Source organism: Rhinoderma darwinii, chromosome 3, assembly GCF_050947455.1.
Source record: "Rhinoderma darwinii isolate aRhiDar2 chromosome 3, aRhiDar2.hap1, whole genome shotgun sequence".
Lineage (NCBI taxonomy): Eukaryota > Metazoa > Chordata > Amphibia > Anura > Rhinodermatidae > Rhinoderma > Rhinoderma darwinii.
In genome coordinates this window covers 398,891,435-398,907,437 of record NC_134689.1, presented here as the reverse complement: position 1 = coordinate 398,907,437, position 16,003 = coordinate 398,891,435, and the positions used below count along the sequence as shown (strand labels likewise).

The window sequence follows — 16,003 nt, the reverse complement described above, 5'->3', positions numbered from 1 at the left end:
GAGGAAAACAGTCTTGAGTAGTAGCCACATACTACTGCCTTTCCTTTGGAGCTCCTCTGGAACAGAAGTGCGCCTGCACCAACAGAGGAAGCGTCCACTTCCAGTGAAAACTGCCGAGATACGTCAGGGTGATGGAGGATTGAAGCTGAGGTGAAGGCTTTCTTGAGGCTAATGAATGCGGACTCTGCCTCTGGAGTCCACACCTTGGCGTTCACACCCTTCTTGGTAAGGGTAGAGATGGGGGCCGTCAGAGAAGAAAAGTTCGGAATAAACTTCCGGTAGAAGTTGGCGAAACCCAGGAACCGCTGTATGGCCCTTAGGCCTTGAGGACGTGGCCATTCCAGGACAGACTTTAGCTTCTCAGGGTCCATCTTAAGGCCTTGATCCGAGATGACATAGCCCAGGAAGGGCAAAGACCTCTTTTCAAAGGTGCATTTCTCTAACTTGGCATACAAGCGATTCTCTCTTAGTCGCAGAAGAACTTGACGAACATGCCTCAGATGGGTCCTCAGATCTGGGGAGAAAATTAGAATATCATCAAGATAAACTACAACACACGTATAGAGGAGATCTCGGAAGATGTCATTAACGAACTCCTGAAATAATGCGGGAGCGTTACACAGTCCGAAGGGCGTCACTAGGTATTCGTAGTGCCCATCGCGGGTGTTAAATGCCGTCTTCCATTCGTCACCCCGGCGAATCCGGATTAGTTTATAGGCCCCCCGCAGATCTAGCTTGGAAAAAATTTTGGCTCCTTGTATGCGATCAAACAGCTCGGAAATGAGTGGCAACGGGTACTTGTTCTTGACCGTGATCTGATTGAGACCACGGTAATCAATGCAGGGTCGGAGAGATCCATCTCTCTTTTTAACGAAGAAGAATCCTGCCCCGGCCGGGGAGGAAGATTTTCGAATAAAACCCCTCTCCAAGTTCTCCTTGATATAGGCTGACATCGATAAAGTCTCTGGCAAGGAGAGAGGATATACTCGTCCACGGGGAAGAGAAGCATTGGAACCAGTTCAATGGGACAGTCGTAATTCCGATGTGGAGGCAACGTCTCAGCCTCTCGTTTGCAAAAGACATCCGCAAAACTGGCATACTGAGAAGGTAGATCGGAGAGTGACTGAGGCAGAGGAGGCCCAACAGGACGGACTTATGACAGGCAATGGCTATGGCATCTGGAACCCCATTGAAGAACTTCTCCAGAACTCCAGTCGAGTGTCGGGGCGTGTAGACGGAGCCATGGCAGACCCAGCAGGATAGGATTGATAGCCTTGGGTAGTACCAGGAAGGAGATCTGTTCCGAGTAAAGAGCTCCGACCCGTAGTGTCAACGGCTCAGTGATGAGCATGATCGGATCAGGCAACGGTAGACCATTCACAGAAGCAACTGCCAGGGGTCTCTCCAGACGGACTGTGGGTAGTTGAAACCGGTCCACTAGATCCTGGTGGATAAAATTAGCAGCCGCAACAGAGTCAAGATAGGCGGAGGAAGGATGTGATGCCTGTCCGGTGACGATGGCCACAGGTATCGACAATTTGGAAGAGGTTTTAACGTTTGGAGACGTTCCACCTAGAGTTGCCTCTCCAATCAACCCTAGGTACTGGAGTTTCCCGGTTTCTGTGAGCATTGGCGCACAAAATGACCCTTGAGGCCGCAATACATGCAAAGTCCAGAGGAGCGTCTGCGCTGCTTCTCCTGTTCAGATAACCGCACTCTGTCTACCTGCATGGGTTCCTCAGGTAGCGCACTAGGAGTGGACAATAGTGGTCTCTGGGCAGGGGGTGCTGGTCTGTGGGCCCGGCTCTCCTGACGAACCTCTTGAGAGCGCTCCCGGATTCTCATGTCAACCCGGGTGGCTAACAGGATGAGGGCATCCAAGGTAGAAGGAAGGTCGCGGGCTGCCAGTTCGTCCTTGATGTGAGAGGACAGTCCCTGCCAGAAGGTCGCCACCAGTGCCTCATTGTTCCATGCCAGCTCGGCTGCTAAGGTACGGAAGGAGATAGCATACTCCCCTACTGTGGAGCCCTCTTGCTTGAGGGTCAGCAGAGTGGCTGCGGCAGAGGATGTTCGACCCGGCCCCTCGAACACAGCACGAAAGGACTGCAGGAACAAGGCTAGGTCCGCGGATACAGGTCCTTTTTGTTCCAAAATTGGGTTTGCCCATGCGAGGGCCTTGCCAGCGAGGAGGGAGATAATAAATGCCACTTTGGCCTCCTCGGAGGGGAAGAGATGAGGCCGTAGCCTAAAATGCACTGTGCATTGGTTGAGAAATCCTCTACATGCTCTGGGGTCACCGTCGTAGCGAGGAGGAAGAGGCAGAGGAACTGAGGATCCGGAACAAACAGGGGGAGCAACAAGCAGTGGCACGGCAACAGCTTCAGGGGGAAGAACCGGGGGTGGAACAGCGAGTAGATCCAGGTGGACCAGGATAGAATTCACCGCCTCAAGGAGTTGATCCTGATGTGTGCGGAGGTCCTGCATCTCTGTCTGAATCTTCTGTACTGGGGTCTTGGGCTGGCCAGCGGGTTCCATGGGCTGAGCGTACTGTCACGGGCACAGGGTATGTGGACCCACTAGGCCGCTCCGCCGTAGCGGGGAGGCAGCTGACCAGGTCACAGTCTAAGCAGAAGTAAATGGCAGACAGTATGCTTGGGTACCTGAAATAGTCTGGGCGGTGGCTGTGGCTTCAGCACGGATGGAGGCAGGTGTGGCAAGTGGCGCCAGACGTGGCGGGCAGTATCCGATGACACTTGATGTGGCAGATGGCACTTGATGTGGCAGATGGCACTTGACGTGGCAGATGGCACTTGACGTGGCAGATGGCACTTGACGTGGCAGATGGCACTTGATGTGGCTGAAGACACTTGACGTGGCAGATGGCACTTGACGTGGCAGAAGACACTTGACGTGGCAGATGGCACTTGACGTGGCAGATGGCACTTGACGTGGCAGAAGACACTTGAACGCGGGTAGGCACAGGAACAACACGGTATACAGGAACGGTAACAGGGCACGGGTAACAGCTGGAACGGGAGACACTACGGAACCATTTGCGAGACAGACTGGGAAAGACTAACAACGCTCAGGCAAGGATTAGAATGCCAGGGGCCTTCTTATAGACAAGGAAATCGTGGCAGTTGATGGTGATGACGATTTCCTAATTGCGCGCGCTGGCCCTTTAAGGCCGGGCGCGAGCGTGCGCGCGCGCACCCTACGGGATCCAGCCGAACGGAGCGGAAGTGAGTGCTGGCATCTCCTAGGAGGGAGATGGAGGCCAGCGCTCACAGATCCATGGCTGCGGGCATCGGGAGGTGAGTAACACTTATCTATGCCATCGTTAACCGAACCGCCTTTAGGGTAGGACAAGTGGTGGATCAAGTGGAATTTTCCTGGTTCTTTTTTGGGTACCACCCCTAGGGGGGATACCCGGAGGTTAGAGAATGGTAACTCAGAAAAAGGGCCGGCCATGTGGATGAGGGATTGTAGATAAATGGGATAAAGAACCCGAACAAAAAAACAGTCCTAATTAAGGCGGCCTCCCCCAACTTGGGGTACCAGTCTGGCCAGGTTAGCATCTCTAGGATGCGTATTGGGGTCCTCGACACTACCCGTACTGTTGGGACGCGAGACCTGGGCATTCCGCCAGTTACACCGGACTGATGGGTGGGGGCCCCCACAAGTGGAACACTCGTGCCTGAACTTGCAGGACCCATAGAACTTGCAGTGCCTTTTATTTAGGAGCCAGCAAATCCCGGTACACCTGTTGCTTTGAGCCCCGACCCCGGCAGTGGGAGCGCCAAACGCGGGTGGGGAGTGGGCTGCTGGCTGAAAGGGGCGCTGAGACATCATAAGTCTCAGCCAAACATCCGTAGCTTTTGAATCCCAACCGACCTCAGGTTTTTGCGCCATACGCCTACGGAACTCCTCATCATAGCGCCACCAACCTGAACCCCCATGGGACTTATATGCGCTAAAATTAGTATCCAAATAAACGACGATGTAGGAAAGACTTATCGGGGGACCTCTGCGATTTATTTTTGCAGTGCTTAGTCTGGGTTACTGCAATCGAAGTTCCGCAGCAAATATCCGGTCTTACGCCATTCTCACCGTGAAAATTCATATGCGAATGTAATTAAGGGCCTGTTCACATCACAGTTGCCCTTCCGTTGAGGGGTTCTGTCGGAGGTTTCCATCGGGTTAACCCTTCAGCGGAAAGGCAAACAGAAACCTGCCAAATTGCCATGAAACAGAAGATTTCCTACAACGGTGTGTACTACTCCCTTCAGAGGACAGCACAAACAGGCTCTAACTAGAGTAGAAAGAGAAGTGGAAGGCCCCGCTGCACAACTGAGTAACAAGTCAAGTACATTAGAGTCTCTAGTTTGAGAAATAAACGCCTCACAGGTCCTCAACTGGCAGCTTCATTAAATAGTACCCGCAAAACGCCAGTGTCAACGTCTACAGTGAAGAGGCGACTCCGGGATGCTGGCCTTCAGGGCAGAGTGGCAAAGAAAATGCCATATCTGAGACTGGCTAATAAAAGGAAAAGATTAATATGGGCAAAAGCACACAGACATTGGACAGAGGAAGTTTGGAAAAAGTGTTATGGACAGAAGAATCGAAGTTTGAGGTGTTTGAATCACACAGAAGAACATTTGTGAGACGCAGAACAACTGAAAAGATGCTGGAAGAGTGCCTGACGCCATCTGTCAAGCATGGTGGAGGTAATGTGATGGTCTGGGGTTGCTTTGGTGCTGGTAAATTGGGAGATTTGTACAAGGTAAAAGGGATTTTGAATAAGGAAGGCTATCACTCCATTTTGCAACGCCATGCCATACCTTTGGACAGCGCTTGATTGGAGCCAATTTCATCCTACAACAGGACAATGACCCAAAGCACACCTCCAAATTATGCAAGAACTATTTAAGGAAGAAGCAGGCAGCTGGTATTCTATCTGTAATGGAGTGGCCAGCGCAGTCGCCAGATCTCAACCCCATAGAGCTGTTGTGGGAGCAGCTTGACCGTATGGTATGCAAGAAGTGCCCATCAAGCCAATCCAACTTGTGGGAGGGGCTTCTGGAAGCATGGGGTGAAATTTCTCCCGATTACTTCAGCAAATTAACAGCTAGAATGCCAAAGGTCTGCAATGCTGTAATTGCTGCAAATGGAGCATTCTTTGACGAAAGCAAAGTTTGAAGGAGAAAATTATTATTTCAAATAAAAATCATTATTTCTAACCTTGTCAATGTCTTGACTATATTTTCTAGTCATTTTGCAACTCATTTGATAAATATAATTGTGAGTTTTTGTTAATTGCTATGTACATAGTAACCCTCACATCACTCAGCCCTTGTTGTTTTAACAATGTACATTTTTTTTAAACCAGTGTCAATACGCAACATCTCATTATCACTATTGATATAAGACTCATTTTTTATATAAGTACTGACCAGCAGCAAAGAACGCCTACGATTCGTCTTCGTCCAACAAAATCGGCACGGAAGTATGATCAAGCTGGCTACTGTCTCCCACTTCATACTTCAAAACGAGTCCTGGAACGCAAAAAATCCAATAATTTTACAAACACGCAATTTGATACGATTTTTACATTGCATAGAAGTTTTATTAATGAAATACAAAGCAGAATTTTGAATAAATCCTATATACAAAAGCACACTAAACAATACCAAGTCACGGTTACCTGACACTCGTTTCCGGTGCTTGCGTTCCAAAGGTAGTCATGACCATGACACGCAATCACCACCAAAAATCAGCTGTCCCACCAACGAAGTATAAATCTGACAGCGCGCTCATTTTGAAACCTACCACAGCCAAGTTTAAGGACGCGGCAGTCGTCCGAAACGCGTAGGCCTAGAGAATACCACCCCTCCACTTCTTACACACCCAGGACCCAATACAACTGGACTTTCCTTTTAATCTAAACCAATTAAACTTGGAAAATATTTTTCCATTTTAACGCTACTCAGCGCTGGATCCTACCTCCCTTCCTTTTCTCTCGTTGCTATCCGTGTGCCGACACGAGGATCCGGGCGCTATCTACGACACACTGGAGTGTGTCAGGTGAGCTGGAGGTTCTCTCCCTATGTTCTAGTTGTTGCAAAATTTTGGCAGAGTGTTTTCCTCACGAGCTCCCAACGTGCAATTGCACTACAAGCAATACCAGTGAGTCCTACCATATATCTAACTATGTATGACTATTTATACTCAAGTGTGTGTACCAAGTGAGGCTATACCTGATTATTTTGGAAAAAAAAGGGCCACAACCAATCAAGAAACTATACACTATCAAATATACTATATATATCATATCTAAAAACAAGTTGGCTTCATTAACATTGTATTTGATTTTAACGCAACTCACTTTGCATTTCTACCTCGGAGAATCACTTAGAACATCAAACAATTTATATTGAGAATATGACTCAAGATACCCAGCATACTCGCATTGAATTAGCTGAGAAAGTATTTGGTTATCATGATAACCCTACAGAAAATAACCAGGATATGGAGGAGCTATTCCATATGTTAGAAAAACACTTAGCCCAACAAGCTAAAATTTGGTGGGACTTGACCACCTTAAAAAACTACATTGCTAAGAAAATGATCCCTAGGGGCCTACGGCTTAGAAAAACACCCAGTTTCATTTACACAGATGAGTTCCAAAATGAATGGAATCAGATCCTTTCAACATGCTCTATCAATTTGATGAAATTAATAACTGAACAAGAAGAAGTAAAATTAAAAGAACTGGACACCCATATATTAGACACAAAGAAATCATTGGAAGCATTCTTCTGGTGGAAGAAAAAAGCCATGAAAATAGGAAAGATATGTACCCCATTTGAAGTTCAAACTAAGACTGACACACTACCTACTGCACTAGTGAGACCAGACATTTTCACCCCATCGCAAAATGGATAAATTAAAGCAAGTAATTACTTTTTACTTTATTATTTTTTTTTTTTTTATATTACATACACAAAACCTTATCTGCTCCCATATGGTCTAGCGGTTAGGATTCCTGGTTCTCACCCAGGTGGCCCGGGTTCGACTCCCGGTATGGGAATGAGCCTCCATTTAGACTTGAACCTGCATTTGATGGTTGAGTGGGTCAGTTTAATGTTTCTGGATGAAAGTGCTTTTGTGGCCAAAAATCTGAATGTGCCTTTTCTTCATTTTGCACAAGATACTATTTTGGCTTTAGGTTTTGAATAATTCCCATCTCTCCCTTATCACTCCAAGTTGTCAAGGAAGTCAGAAGCACCATTGTCCTGTCCGTCAATTTGGCTTTCCTTCATTTTTGATTGATAATGTTTTGGCATTCAATGTAAAAGAGCTGTGGCCTTCAAGTCTGGTGGAAGAAAAAAGCCATGAAAATAGGAAAGAAAAGTACCCCATTTGAAGTTCAAACTAAGACTGACACACTACCTACTGCACTAGCAAGACCAGACATTTTCACCCCATCGCAACATGGATAAATTAAAGCAAGTAATGACTTTTTATTTTGTTCTTTTATTTATTTTTATATTACTTACTCTAAACCTTATCTGCTCCCATATGGTCTAGCGGTCAGGATTCCTGGTTCTCACCCAGGTGGCCCGGCATTGAGTCCCGGTATGGGAATGAGCCTACATTTAGACTTGAACCTGCATTTTATGGTCGAGTGGGTCAGTTTAATGTTTCTGGATGAAAGTGCTTTTGTGGCCAAAAATCTGAATGTGCATTTTCTTCATTTTGCACAAGATACTATTTTGGCTTTAGGTTTTGAATAATTCCCATCTCTCCCTTATCACTCCAAGTTGTCAAGGAAGTCAGAAGCACCATTGTCCTCTCCGTCAATTTGGCTTTCCTTCATTTTTGATTGATAATGTTTTGGCATTCAATGTAAAAGAGCTGTGGCCTTCAAGTCTGGTGGAAGAAAAAAGCCATGAAAATAGGAAAGAAAAGTACCCCATTTGAAGTTCAAACTAAGACTGACAACCTACCTACTGCACTAGCGAGACCAGACATTTTCACCCCATCGCAACATGGATAAATTAAAGCAAGTAATTACTTTTTACTTTATTTTTTTTATTTTTATATTACATACACAAAACCTTATCTGCTCCCATATGGTCTAGCGGTTAGGATTCCTGGTTCTCACCCAGGTGGCCCGGGTTCGACTCCCGGTATGGGAATGAGCCTCCATTTAGACTTGAACCTGCATTCGATGGTCGAGTGGGTCAGTTTAATGTTTCTGGATGAAAGTGCTTTTGTGGCTAAAAATCTGAATGTGCCTTTTCTTCATTTTGCACAAGATACTATTTTGGCTTTAGGTTTTGAATAATTCCCATCTCTCCCTTATCACTCCAAGTTGTCAAGGAAGTCAGAAGCACCATTGTCCTCTCCGTCAATTTGGCTTTCCTTCATTTTTGATTGATAATGTTTTGGCATTCAATGTAAAAGAGCTGTGGCCTTCAAGTCTGGTGGAAGAAAAAAGCCATGAAAATAGGAAAGAAATGTACCCCATTTGAAGCTCAAACTAAGACTGACACACTACCTACTGCACTAGTGAGACCAGACATTTTCACCCCATCGCAACATGGATAAATTAAAGCAAGTAATTACTTTTTACTTTATTATTTATTTTTTTTATATTACATACACAAAACCTTATCTGCTCCCATATGGTCTAGCGGTTAGGATTCCTGGTTCTCACCCAGGTGGCCCGGGTTCGACTCCCGGTATGGGAATGAGCCTCCATTTAGACTTGAACCTGCATTCGATGGTCGAGTGGGTCAGTTTAATGATTCTGGATGAAAGTGCTTTTGTGGCCAAAAATCTGAATGTGCCTTTTCTTCATTTTGCACAATATACTATTTTGGCTTTAGGTTTTGAATAATTCCCATCTCTCCCTTATCACTCCAAGTTGTCAAGGAAGTCAGAAGCACCATTGTCCTGTCCGTCAATTTGGCTTTCCTTCATTTTTGATTGATAATGTTTTGGCATTCAATGTAAAAGAGCTGTGGCCTTCAAGTCTGGTGGAAGAAAAAAGCCATGAAAATAGAAAAGAAATGTACCCCATTTGAAGTTCAAACTAAGACTGACACACTACCTACTGCACTAGTGAGACCAGACATTTTCACCCCATCGCAACATGGATAAATTAAAGCAAGTAATTACTTTTTACTTTATTTTTTTTTTATTTTTATATTACATACACAAAACCTTATCTGCTCCCATATGGTCTAGCGGTTAGGATTCCTGGTTCTCACCCAGGTGGCCCTTGTTCGACTCCCGGTATTGGAATGAGCCTCCATTTAGACTTGAACCTGCATTTGATGGTCGAGTGGGTCAGTTTAATGTTTCTGGATGAAAGTGCTTTTGTGGCCAAAAATCTGAATGTGCCTTTTCTTCAATTTGCACATTTTGGCTTTAGGTTTTGAATAATTCCCATCTCTCCCTTATCACTCCAAGTTGTCAAGGAAGTCAGAAGCACCATTGTCCTGTCCGTCAATTTGGCTTTCCTTCATTTTTGATTGATAATGTTTTGGCATTCAATGTAAAAGAGCTGTGGCCTTCAAGTCTGTTGGAAGAAAAAAGTCATGAAAATAGGAAAGAAAAGTACCCCATTTGAAGTTCAAACTAAGACTGACACACTACCTACTGCACTAGTGAGACCAGACATTTTCACCCCATCGCAACATGGATAAATTAAAGCAAGTAATGACTTTTTACTTTATTATTTTTTTTTTTTTATATTACATACACAAAACCTTGTCTGCTCCCATATGGTCTAGCGGTTAGGATTCCTGGTTCTCACCCAGGTGGCCCGGGTTTGACTCCTGGTATGGGAATGAGTCTCCATTTAGACTTGAACCTGCATTCGATGGTCGAGTGGGTCAGTTTAATGTTTCTGGATGAAAGTGCTTTTGTGGCCAAAAATCTGAATGTGCCTTTTCTTCATTTTGCACAAGATACTATTTTGGCTTTAGGTTTTGAATAATTCCCATCTTTCCCTTATCACTCCAAGTTGTCAAGGAAGTCAGAAGCACCATTGTCCTGTCCGTCTATTTGGCTTTCCTTCATTTTTGATTGATAATGTTTTGGCATTCAATGTAAAAGAGCTGTGGCCTTCAAGTCTGGTGGAAGAGAAAAGCCATGAAAATAGGAAAGAAATGTACCCCATTTGAAGTTCAAACTAAGACTGACACACTACCTACTGCACTAGTGAGACCAGACATTTTCACCCCATCGCAGCATGGATAAATTAAAGCAAGTAATTACATTTTACTTTATTATTTTTTTTTTTTATATTACATACACAAAACCTTGTCTGCTCCCATATGGTCTAGCGGTTAGGATTCCTGGTTCTCACCCAGGTGGCCCGGGTTCGACTCCCGGTATGGGAATGAGCCTCCATTTAGACTTGAACCTGCCTTCGATGGTCGAGTGAGTCAGTTTAATGTTTCTGGATGAAAGTGCTTTTGTGGCCAAAAATCTGAATGTGCCTTTTCTTCATTTTGCACAAGATACTATTTTGGCTTTAGGTTTTGAATAATTCCCATCTTTCCCTTATCACTCCAAGTTGTCAAGGAAGTCAGAAGCACCATTGTCCTGTCCGTCAATTTGGCTTTCCTTCATTTTTGATTGATAATGTTTTGGCATTCAATGTAAAAGAGCTGTGGCCTTCAAGTCTGGTGGAAGAAAAAAGCCATGAAAATAGGAAAGAAATGTACCCCATTTGAAGTTCAAACTAAGACTGACACACTACCTACTGCACTAGTGAGACCAGACATTTTCACCCCATCGCAACATGGATAAATTAAAGCAAGTAATGACTTTTTACTTTATTAATTTTTTTTTTTATATTACATACACTAAACCTTATCTGCTCCCATATGGTCTAGCGGTTAGGATTCCTGGTTCTCACCCAGGTGGCCCGGGTTCGACTCCCGGTATAGGAATGAACCTCCATTTAGACTTGAACCTGCATTCGATGGTTGAGTGGGTCAGTTTAATGTTTCTGGATGAAAGTGCTTTTGTAGCTAAAAATCTGAATGTGCCTTTTCTTCATTTTGCACAAGATACCATTTTGGCTTTAGGTTTTGAATAATTACCATCTCTCCCTTATCACTCCAAGTTGTCAAGGAAGTCAGAAGCACCATTGTCCTGTCCGTCAATTTGGCTTTCCTTCATTTTTGATTGATAATGTTTTGGCATTCAATGTAAAAGAGCTGTGGCCTTCAAGTCTGGTGGAAGAAAAAAGCCATGAAAATAGGAAAGAAATGTACCCCATTTGAAGCTCAAACTAAGACTGACACACTACCTACTGCACTAGTGAGACCAGACATTTTCACCCCATCGCAAAATGGATAAATTAAAGCAAGTAATTACTTTTTACTTTATTATTTATTTTTTTATATTACATACACAAAACCTTATCTGCTCCTATATGGTCTAGCGGTTAGGATTCCTGGTTCTCACCCAGGTGGCCCGGGTTCGACTCCCGGTATGGGAATGAGCCTCCATTTAGACTTGAACCTGCATTCGATGGTTGAGTGGGTCAGTTTAATGTTTCTGGATGAAAGTGCTTTTGTAGCTAAAAATCTGAATGTGCCTTTTCTTCATTTTGCACAAGATACTATTTTGGCTTTAGGTTTTGAATAATTACCATCTCTCCCTTATCACTCCAAGTTGTCAAGGAAGTCAGAAGCACCATTGTCCTCTCCGTCAATTTGGCTTTCCTTCATTTTTGATTGATAATGTTTTGGCATTCAATGTAAAAGAGCTGTGGCCTTCAAGTCTGGTGGAAGAGAAAAGCCATGAAAATAGGAAAGAAATGTACCCCATTTGAAGTTCAAACTAAGACTGACACACTACCTACTGCACTAGTGAGACCAGACATTTTCACCCCATCGCAGCATGGATAAATTAAAGCAAGTAATTACATTTTACTTTATTATTTTTTTTTTTTATATTACATACACAAAACCTTGTCTGCTCCCATATGGTCTAGCGGTTAGGATTCCTGGTTCTCACCCAGGTGGCCCGGGTTCGACTCCCGGTATGGGAATGAGCCTCCATTTAGACTTGAACCTGCATTCGTTGGTTGAGTGGGTCAGTTTAATGTTTCTGGATGAAAGTGCTTTTGTAGCTAAAAATCTGAATGTGCCTTTTCTTCATTTTGCACAAGATACTATTTTGGCTTTAGGTTTTGAATAATTACCATCTCTCCCTTATCACTCCAAGTTGTCAAGGAAGTCAGAAGCACCATTGTCCTCTCCGTCAATTTGGCTTTCCTTCATTTTTGATTGATAATGTTTTGGCATTCAATGTAAAAGAGCTGTGGCCTTCAAGTCTGGTGGAAGAGAAAAGCCATGAAAATAGGAAAGAAATGTACCCCATTTGAAGTTCAAACTAAGACTGACACACTACCTACTGCACTAGTGAGACCAGACATTTTCACCCCATCGCAGCATGGATAAATTAAAGCAAGTAATTACATTTTACTTTATTATTTTTTTTTTTTATATTACATACACAAAACCTTGTCTGCTCCCATATGGTCTAGCGGTTAGGATTCCTGGTTCTCACCCAGGTGGCCCGGGTTCGACTCCCGGTATGGGAATGAGCCTCCATTTAGACTTGAACCTGCATTCGATGGTCGAGTGAGTCAGTTTAATGTTTCTGGATGAAAGTGCTTTTGTGGCCAAAAATCTGAATGTGCCTTTTCTTCATTTTGCACAAGATACTATTTTGGCTTTAGGTTTTGAATAATTCCCATCTTTCCCTTATCACTCCAAGTTGTCAAGGAAGTCAGAAGCACCATTGTCCTGTCCGTCAATTTGGCTTTCCTTCATTTTTGATTGATAATGTTTTGGCATTCAATGTAAAAGAGCTGTGGCCTTCAAGTCTGGTGGAAGAAAAAAGCCATGAAAATAGGAAAGAAATGTACCCCATTTGAAGTTCAAACTAAGACTGACACACTACCTACTGCACTAGTGAGACCAGACATTTTCACCCCATCGCAACATGGATAAATTAAAGCAAGTAATGACTTTTTACTTTATTAATTTTTTTTTTTATATTACATACACTAAACCTTGTCTGCTCCCATATGGTCTAGCGGTTAGGATTCCTGGTTCTCACCCAGGTGGCCCGGGTTCGACTCCCGGTATGGGAATGAGCCTCCATTTAGACTTGAACCTGCATTCGATGGTCGAGTGAGTCAGTTTAATGTTTCTGGATGAAAGTGCTTTTGTGGCCAAAAATCTGAATGTGCCTTTTCTTCATTTTGCACAAGATACTATTTTGGCTTTAGGTTTTGAATAATTGCCATCTTTCCCTTATCACTCCAAGTTGTCAAGGAAGTCAGAAGCACCATTGTCCTGTCCGTCAATTTGGCTTTCCTTCATTTTTGATTGATAATGTTTTGGCATTCAATGTAAAAGAGCTGTGGCCTTCAAGTCTGGTGGAAGAAAAAAGCCATGAAAATAGGAAAGAAATGTACCCCATTTGAAGTTCAAACTAAGACTGACACACTACCTACTGCACTAGTGAGACCAGACATTTTCACCCCATCGCAACATGGATAAATTAAAGCAAGTAATGACTTTTTACTTTATTAATTTTTTTTTTTATATTACATACACTAAACCTTATCTGCTCCCATATGGTCTAGCGGTTAGGATTCCTGGTTCTCACCCAGGTGGCCCGGGTTCGACTCCCGGTATAGGAATGAACCTCCATTTAGACTTGAACCTGCATTCGATGGTTGAGTGGGTCAGTTTAATGTTTCTGGATGAAAGTGCTTTTGTGGCTAAAAATCTGAATGTGCCTTTTCTTCATTTTGCACAAGATACTATTTTGCCTTTTGGTTTTGAATAATTACCATCTCTCCCTTATCACTCCAAGTTGTCAAGGAAGTCAGAAGCACCATTGTCCTCTCCGTCAATTTGGCTTTCCTTCATTTTTGATTGATAATGTTTTGGCATTCAATGTAAAAGAGCTATGGCCTTCAAGTCTGTTGGAAGAAAAAAGCCATGAAAATAGGAAAGAAATGTACCCCATTTGAAGCTCAAACTAAGACTGACACACTACCTACTGCACTAGTGAGACCAGACATTTTCACCCCATCGCAAAATGGATAAATTAAAGCAAGTAATTACTTTTTACTTTATTATTTATTTTTTTATATTACATACACAAAACCTTATCTGCTCCCATATGGTCTAGCGGTTAGGATTCCTGGTTCTCACCCAGGTGGCCCGGGTTCGACTCCCGGTATGGGAATGAGCCTCCATTTAGACTTGAACCTGCATTCGATGGTTGAGTGGGTCAGTTTAATGTTTCTGGATGAAAGTGCTTTTGTAGCTAAAAATCTGAATGTGCCTTTTCTTCATTTTGCACAAGATACTATTTTGGCTTTAGGTTTTGAATAATTACCATCTCTCCCTTATCACTCCAAGTTGTCAAGGAAGTCAGAAGCACCATTGTCCTCTCCGTCAATTTGGCTTTCCTTCATTTTTGATTGATAATGTTTTGGCATTCAATGTAAAAGAGCTGTGGCCTTCAAGTCTGGTGGAAGAGAAAAGCCATGAAAATAGGAAAGAAATGTACCCCATTTGAAGTTCAAACTAAGACTGACACACTACCTACTGCACTAGTGAGACCAGACATTTTCACCCCATCGCAGCATGGATAAATTAAAGCAAGTAATTACATTTTACTTTATTATTTTTTTTTTTTATATTACATACACAAAACCTTGTCTGCTCCCATATGGTCTAGCGGTTAGGATTCCTGGTTCTCACCCAGGTGGCCCGGGTTCGACTCCCGGTATGGGAATGAGCCTCCATTTAGACTTGAACCTGCATTCGATGGTCGAGTGAGTCAGTTTAATGTTTCTGGATGAAAGTGCTTTTGTGGCCAAAAATCTGAATGTGCCTTTTCTTCATTTTGCACAAGATACTATTTTGGCTTTAGGTTTTGAATAATTCCCATCTTTCCCTTATCACTCCAAGTTGTCAAGGAAGTCAGAAGCACCATTGTCCTGTCCGTCAATTTGGCTTTCCTTCATTTTTGATTGATAATGTTTTGGCATTCAATGTAAAAGAGCTGTGGCCTTCAAGTCTGGTGGAAGAAAAAAGCCATGAAAATAGGAAAGAAATGTACCCCATTTGAAGTTCAAACTAAGACTGACACACTACCTACTGCACTAGTGAGACCAGACATTTTCACCCCATCGCAACATGGATAAATTAAAGCAAGTAATGACTTTTTACTTTATTAATTTTTTTTTTTATATTACATACACTAAACCTTATCTGCTCCCATATGGTCTAGCGGTTAGGATTCCTGGTTCTCACCCAGGAGGCCCGGGTTCGACTCCCGGTATAGGAATGAACCTCCATTTAGACTTGAACCTGCATTCGATGGTTGAGTGGGTCAGTTTAATGTTTCTGGATGAAAGTGCTTTTGTAGCTAAAAATCTGAATGTGCCTTTTCTTCATTTTGCACAAGATACTATTTTGGCTTTAGGTTTTGAATAATTACCATCTCTCCCTTATCACTCCAAGTTGTCAAGGAAGTCAGAAGCACCATTGTCCTGTCCGTCAATTTGGCTTTCCTTCATTTTTGATTGATAATGTTTTGGCATTCAATGTAAAAGAGCTGTGGCCTTCAAGTCTGGTGGAAGAAAAAAGCCATGAAAATAGGAAAGAAATGTACCCCATTTGAAGCTCAAACTAAGACTGACACACTACCTACTGCACTAGTGAGACCAGACATTTTCACCCCATCGCAACATGGATAAATTAAAGCAAGTAATGACTTTTTACTTTATTATTTATTTTTTTATATTACATACACAAAACCTTATCTGCTCCCATATGGTCTAGCGGTTAGGATTCCTGGTTCTCACCCAGGTGGCCCGGGTTCGACTCCCGGTATGGGAATGAGCCTCCATTTAGACTTGAACTTGCATTCGATGGTCGAG

At 43.3% G+C, this 16,003-nt stretch overlaps 15 non-coding genes across 15 annotated transcripts; all 15 read left to right on the top strand.

Annotated features, from left to right (window-relative positions):
- The first annotated feature begins 7,018 nt into the window (after window positions 1-7,018).
- Window positions 7,019-7,090, top strand: TRNAE-CUC (transfer RNA glutamic acid (anticodon CUC)). Its single transcript has one exon. It is a non-coding gene; the product is annotated as a tRNA-Glu (tRNA).
- Window positions 7,091-8,129: 1,039 nt separating this feature from the next.
- TRNAE-CUC (transfer RNA glutamic acid (anticodon CUC)) lies at window positions 8,130-8,201 on the top strand. Its single transcript has one exon. It is a non-coding gene; the product is annotated as a tRNA-Glu (tRNA).
- Window positions 8,202-8,684: 483 nt separating this feature from the next.
- Window positions 8,685-8,756, top strand: TRNAE-CUC (transfer RNA glutamic acid (anticodon CUC)). The gene has a single exon. It is a non-coding gene; the product is annotated as a tRNA-Glu (tRNA).
- A 1,032-nt stretch (window positions 8,757-9,788) lies between these two features.
- On the top strand, window positions 9,789-9,860 carry TRNAE-CUC (transfer RNA glutamic acid (anticodon CUC)). The gene has a single exon. It is a non-coding gene; the product is annotated as a tRNA-Glu (tRNA).
- A 483-nt stretch (window positions 9,861-10,343) lies between these two features.
- Window positions 10,344-10,415, top strand: TRNAE-CUC (transfer RNA glutamic acid (anticodon CUC)). Its single transcript has one exon. It is a non-coding gene; the product is annotated as a tRNA-Glu (tRNA).
- Window positions 10,416-10,898: 483 nt separating this feature from the next.
- Window positions 10,899-10,970, top strand: TRNAE-CUC (transfer RNA glutamic acid (anticodon CUC)). The gene has a single exon. It is a non-coding gene; the product is annotated as a tRNA-Glu (tRNA).
- Window positions 10,971-11,452: 482 nt separating this feature from the next.
- TRNAE-CUC (transfer RNA glutamic acid (anticodon CUC)) lies at window positions 11,453-11,524 on the top strand. The gene has a single exon. It is a non-coding gene; the product is annotated as a tRNA-Glu (tRNA).
- A 483-nt stretch (window positions 11,525-12,007) lies between these two features.
- On the top strand, window positions 12,008-12,079 carry TRNAE-CUC (transfer RNA glutamic acid (anticodon CUC)). Its single transcript has one exon. It is a non-coding gene; the product is annotated as a tRNA-Glu (tRNA).
- Window positions 12,080-12,562: 483 nt separating this feature from the next.
- TRNAE-CUC (transfer RNA glutamic acid (anticodon CUC)) lies at window positions 12,563-12,634 on the top strand. Its single transcript has one exon. It is a non-coding gene; the product is annotated as a tRNA-Glu (tRNA).
- Window positions 12,635-13,117: 483 nt separating this feature from the next.
- TRNAE-CUC (transfer RNA glutamic acid (anticodon CUC)) lies at window positions 13,118-13,189 on the top strand. The gene has a single exon. It is a non-coding gene; the product is annotated as a tRNA-Glu (tRNA).
- A 483-nt stretch (window positions 13,190-13,672) lies between these two features.
- Window positions 13,673-13,744, top strand: TRNAE-CUC (transfer RNA glutamic acid (anticodon CUC)). Its single transcript has one exon. It is a non-coding gene; the product is annotated as a tRNA-Glu (tRNA).
- A 482-nt stretch (window positions 13,745-14,226) lies between these two features.
- TRNAE-CUC (transfer RNA glutamic acid (anticodon CUC)) lies at window positions 14,227-14,298 on the top strand. Its single transcript has one exon. It is a non-coding gene; the product is annotated as a tRNA-Glu (tRNA).
- Window positions 14,299-14,781: 483 nt separating this feature from the next.
- On the top strand, window positions 14,782-14,853 carry TRNAE-CUC (transfer RNA glutamic acid (anticodon CUC)). The gene has a single exon. It is a non-coding gene; the product is annotated as a tRNA-Glu (tRNA).
- A 483-nt stretch (window positions 14,854-15,336) lies between these two features.
- Window positions 15,337-15,408, top strand: TRNAE-CUC (transfer RNA glutamic acid (anticodon CUC)). The gene has a single exon. It is a non-coding gene; the product is annotated as a tRNA-Glu (tRNA).
- A 482-nt stretch (window positions 15,409-15,890) lies between these two features.
- TRNAE-CUC (transfer RNA glutamic acid (anticodon CUC)) lies at window positions 15,891-15,962 on the top strand. The gene has a single exon. It is a non-coding gene; the product is annotated as a tRNA-Glu (tRNA).
- The last annotated feature ends 41 nt before the right edge of the window (window positions 15,963-16,003 follow it).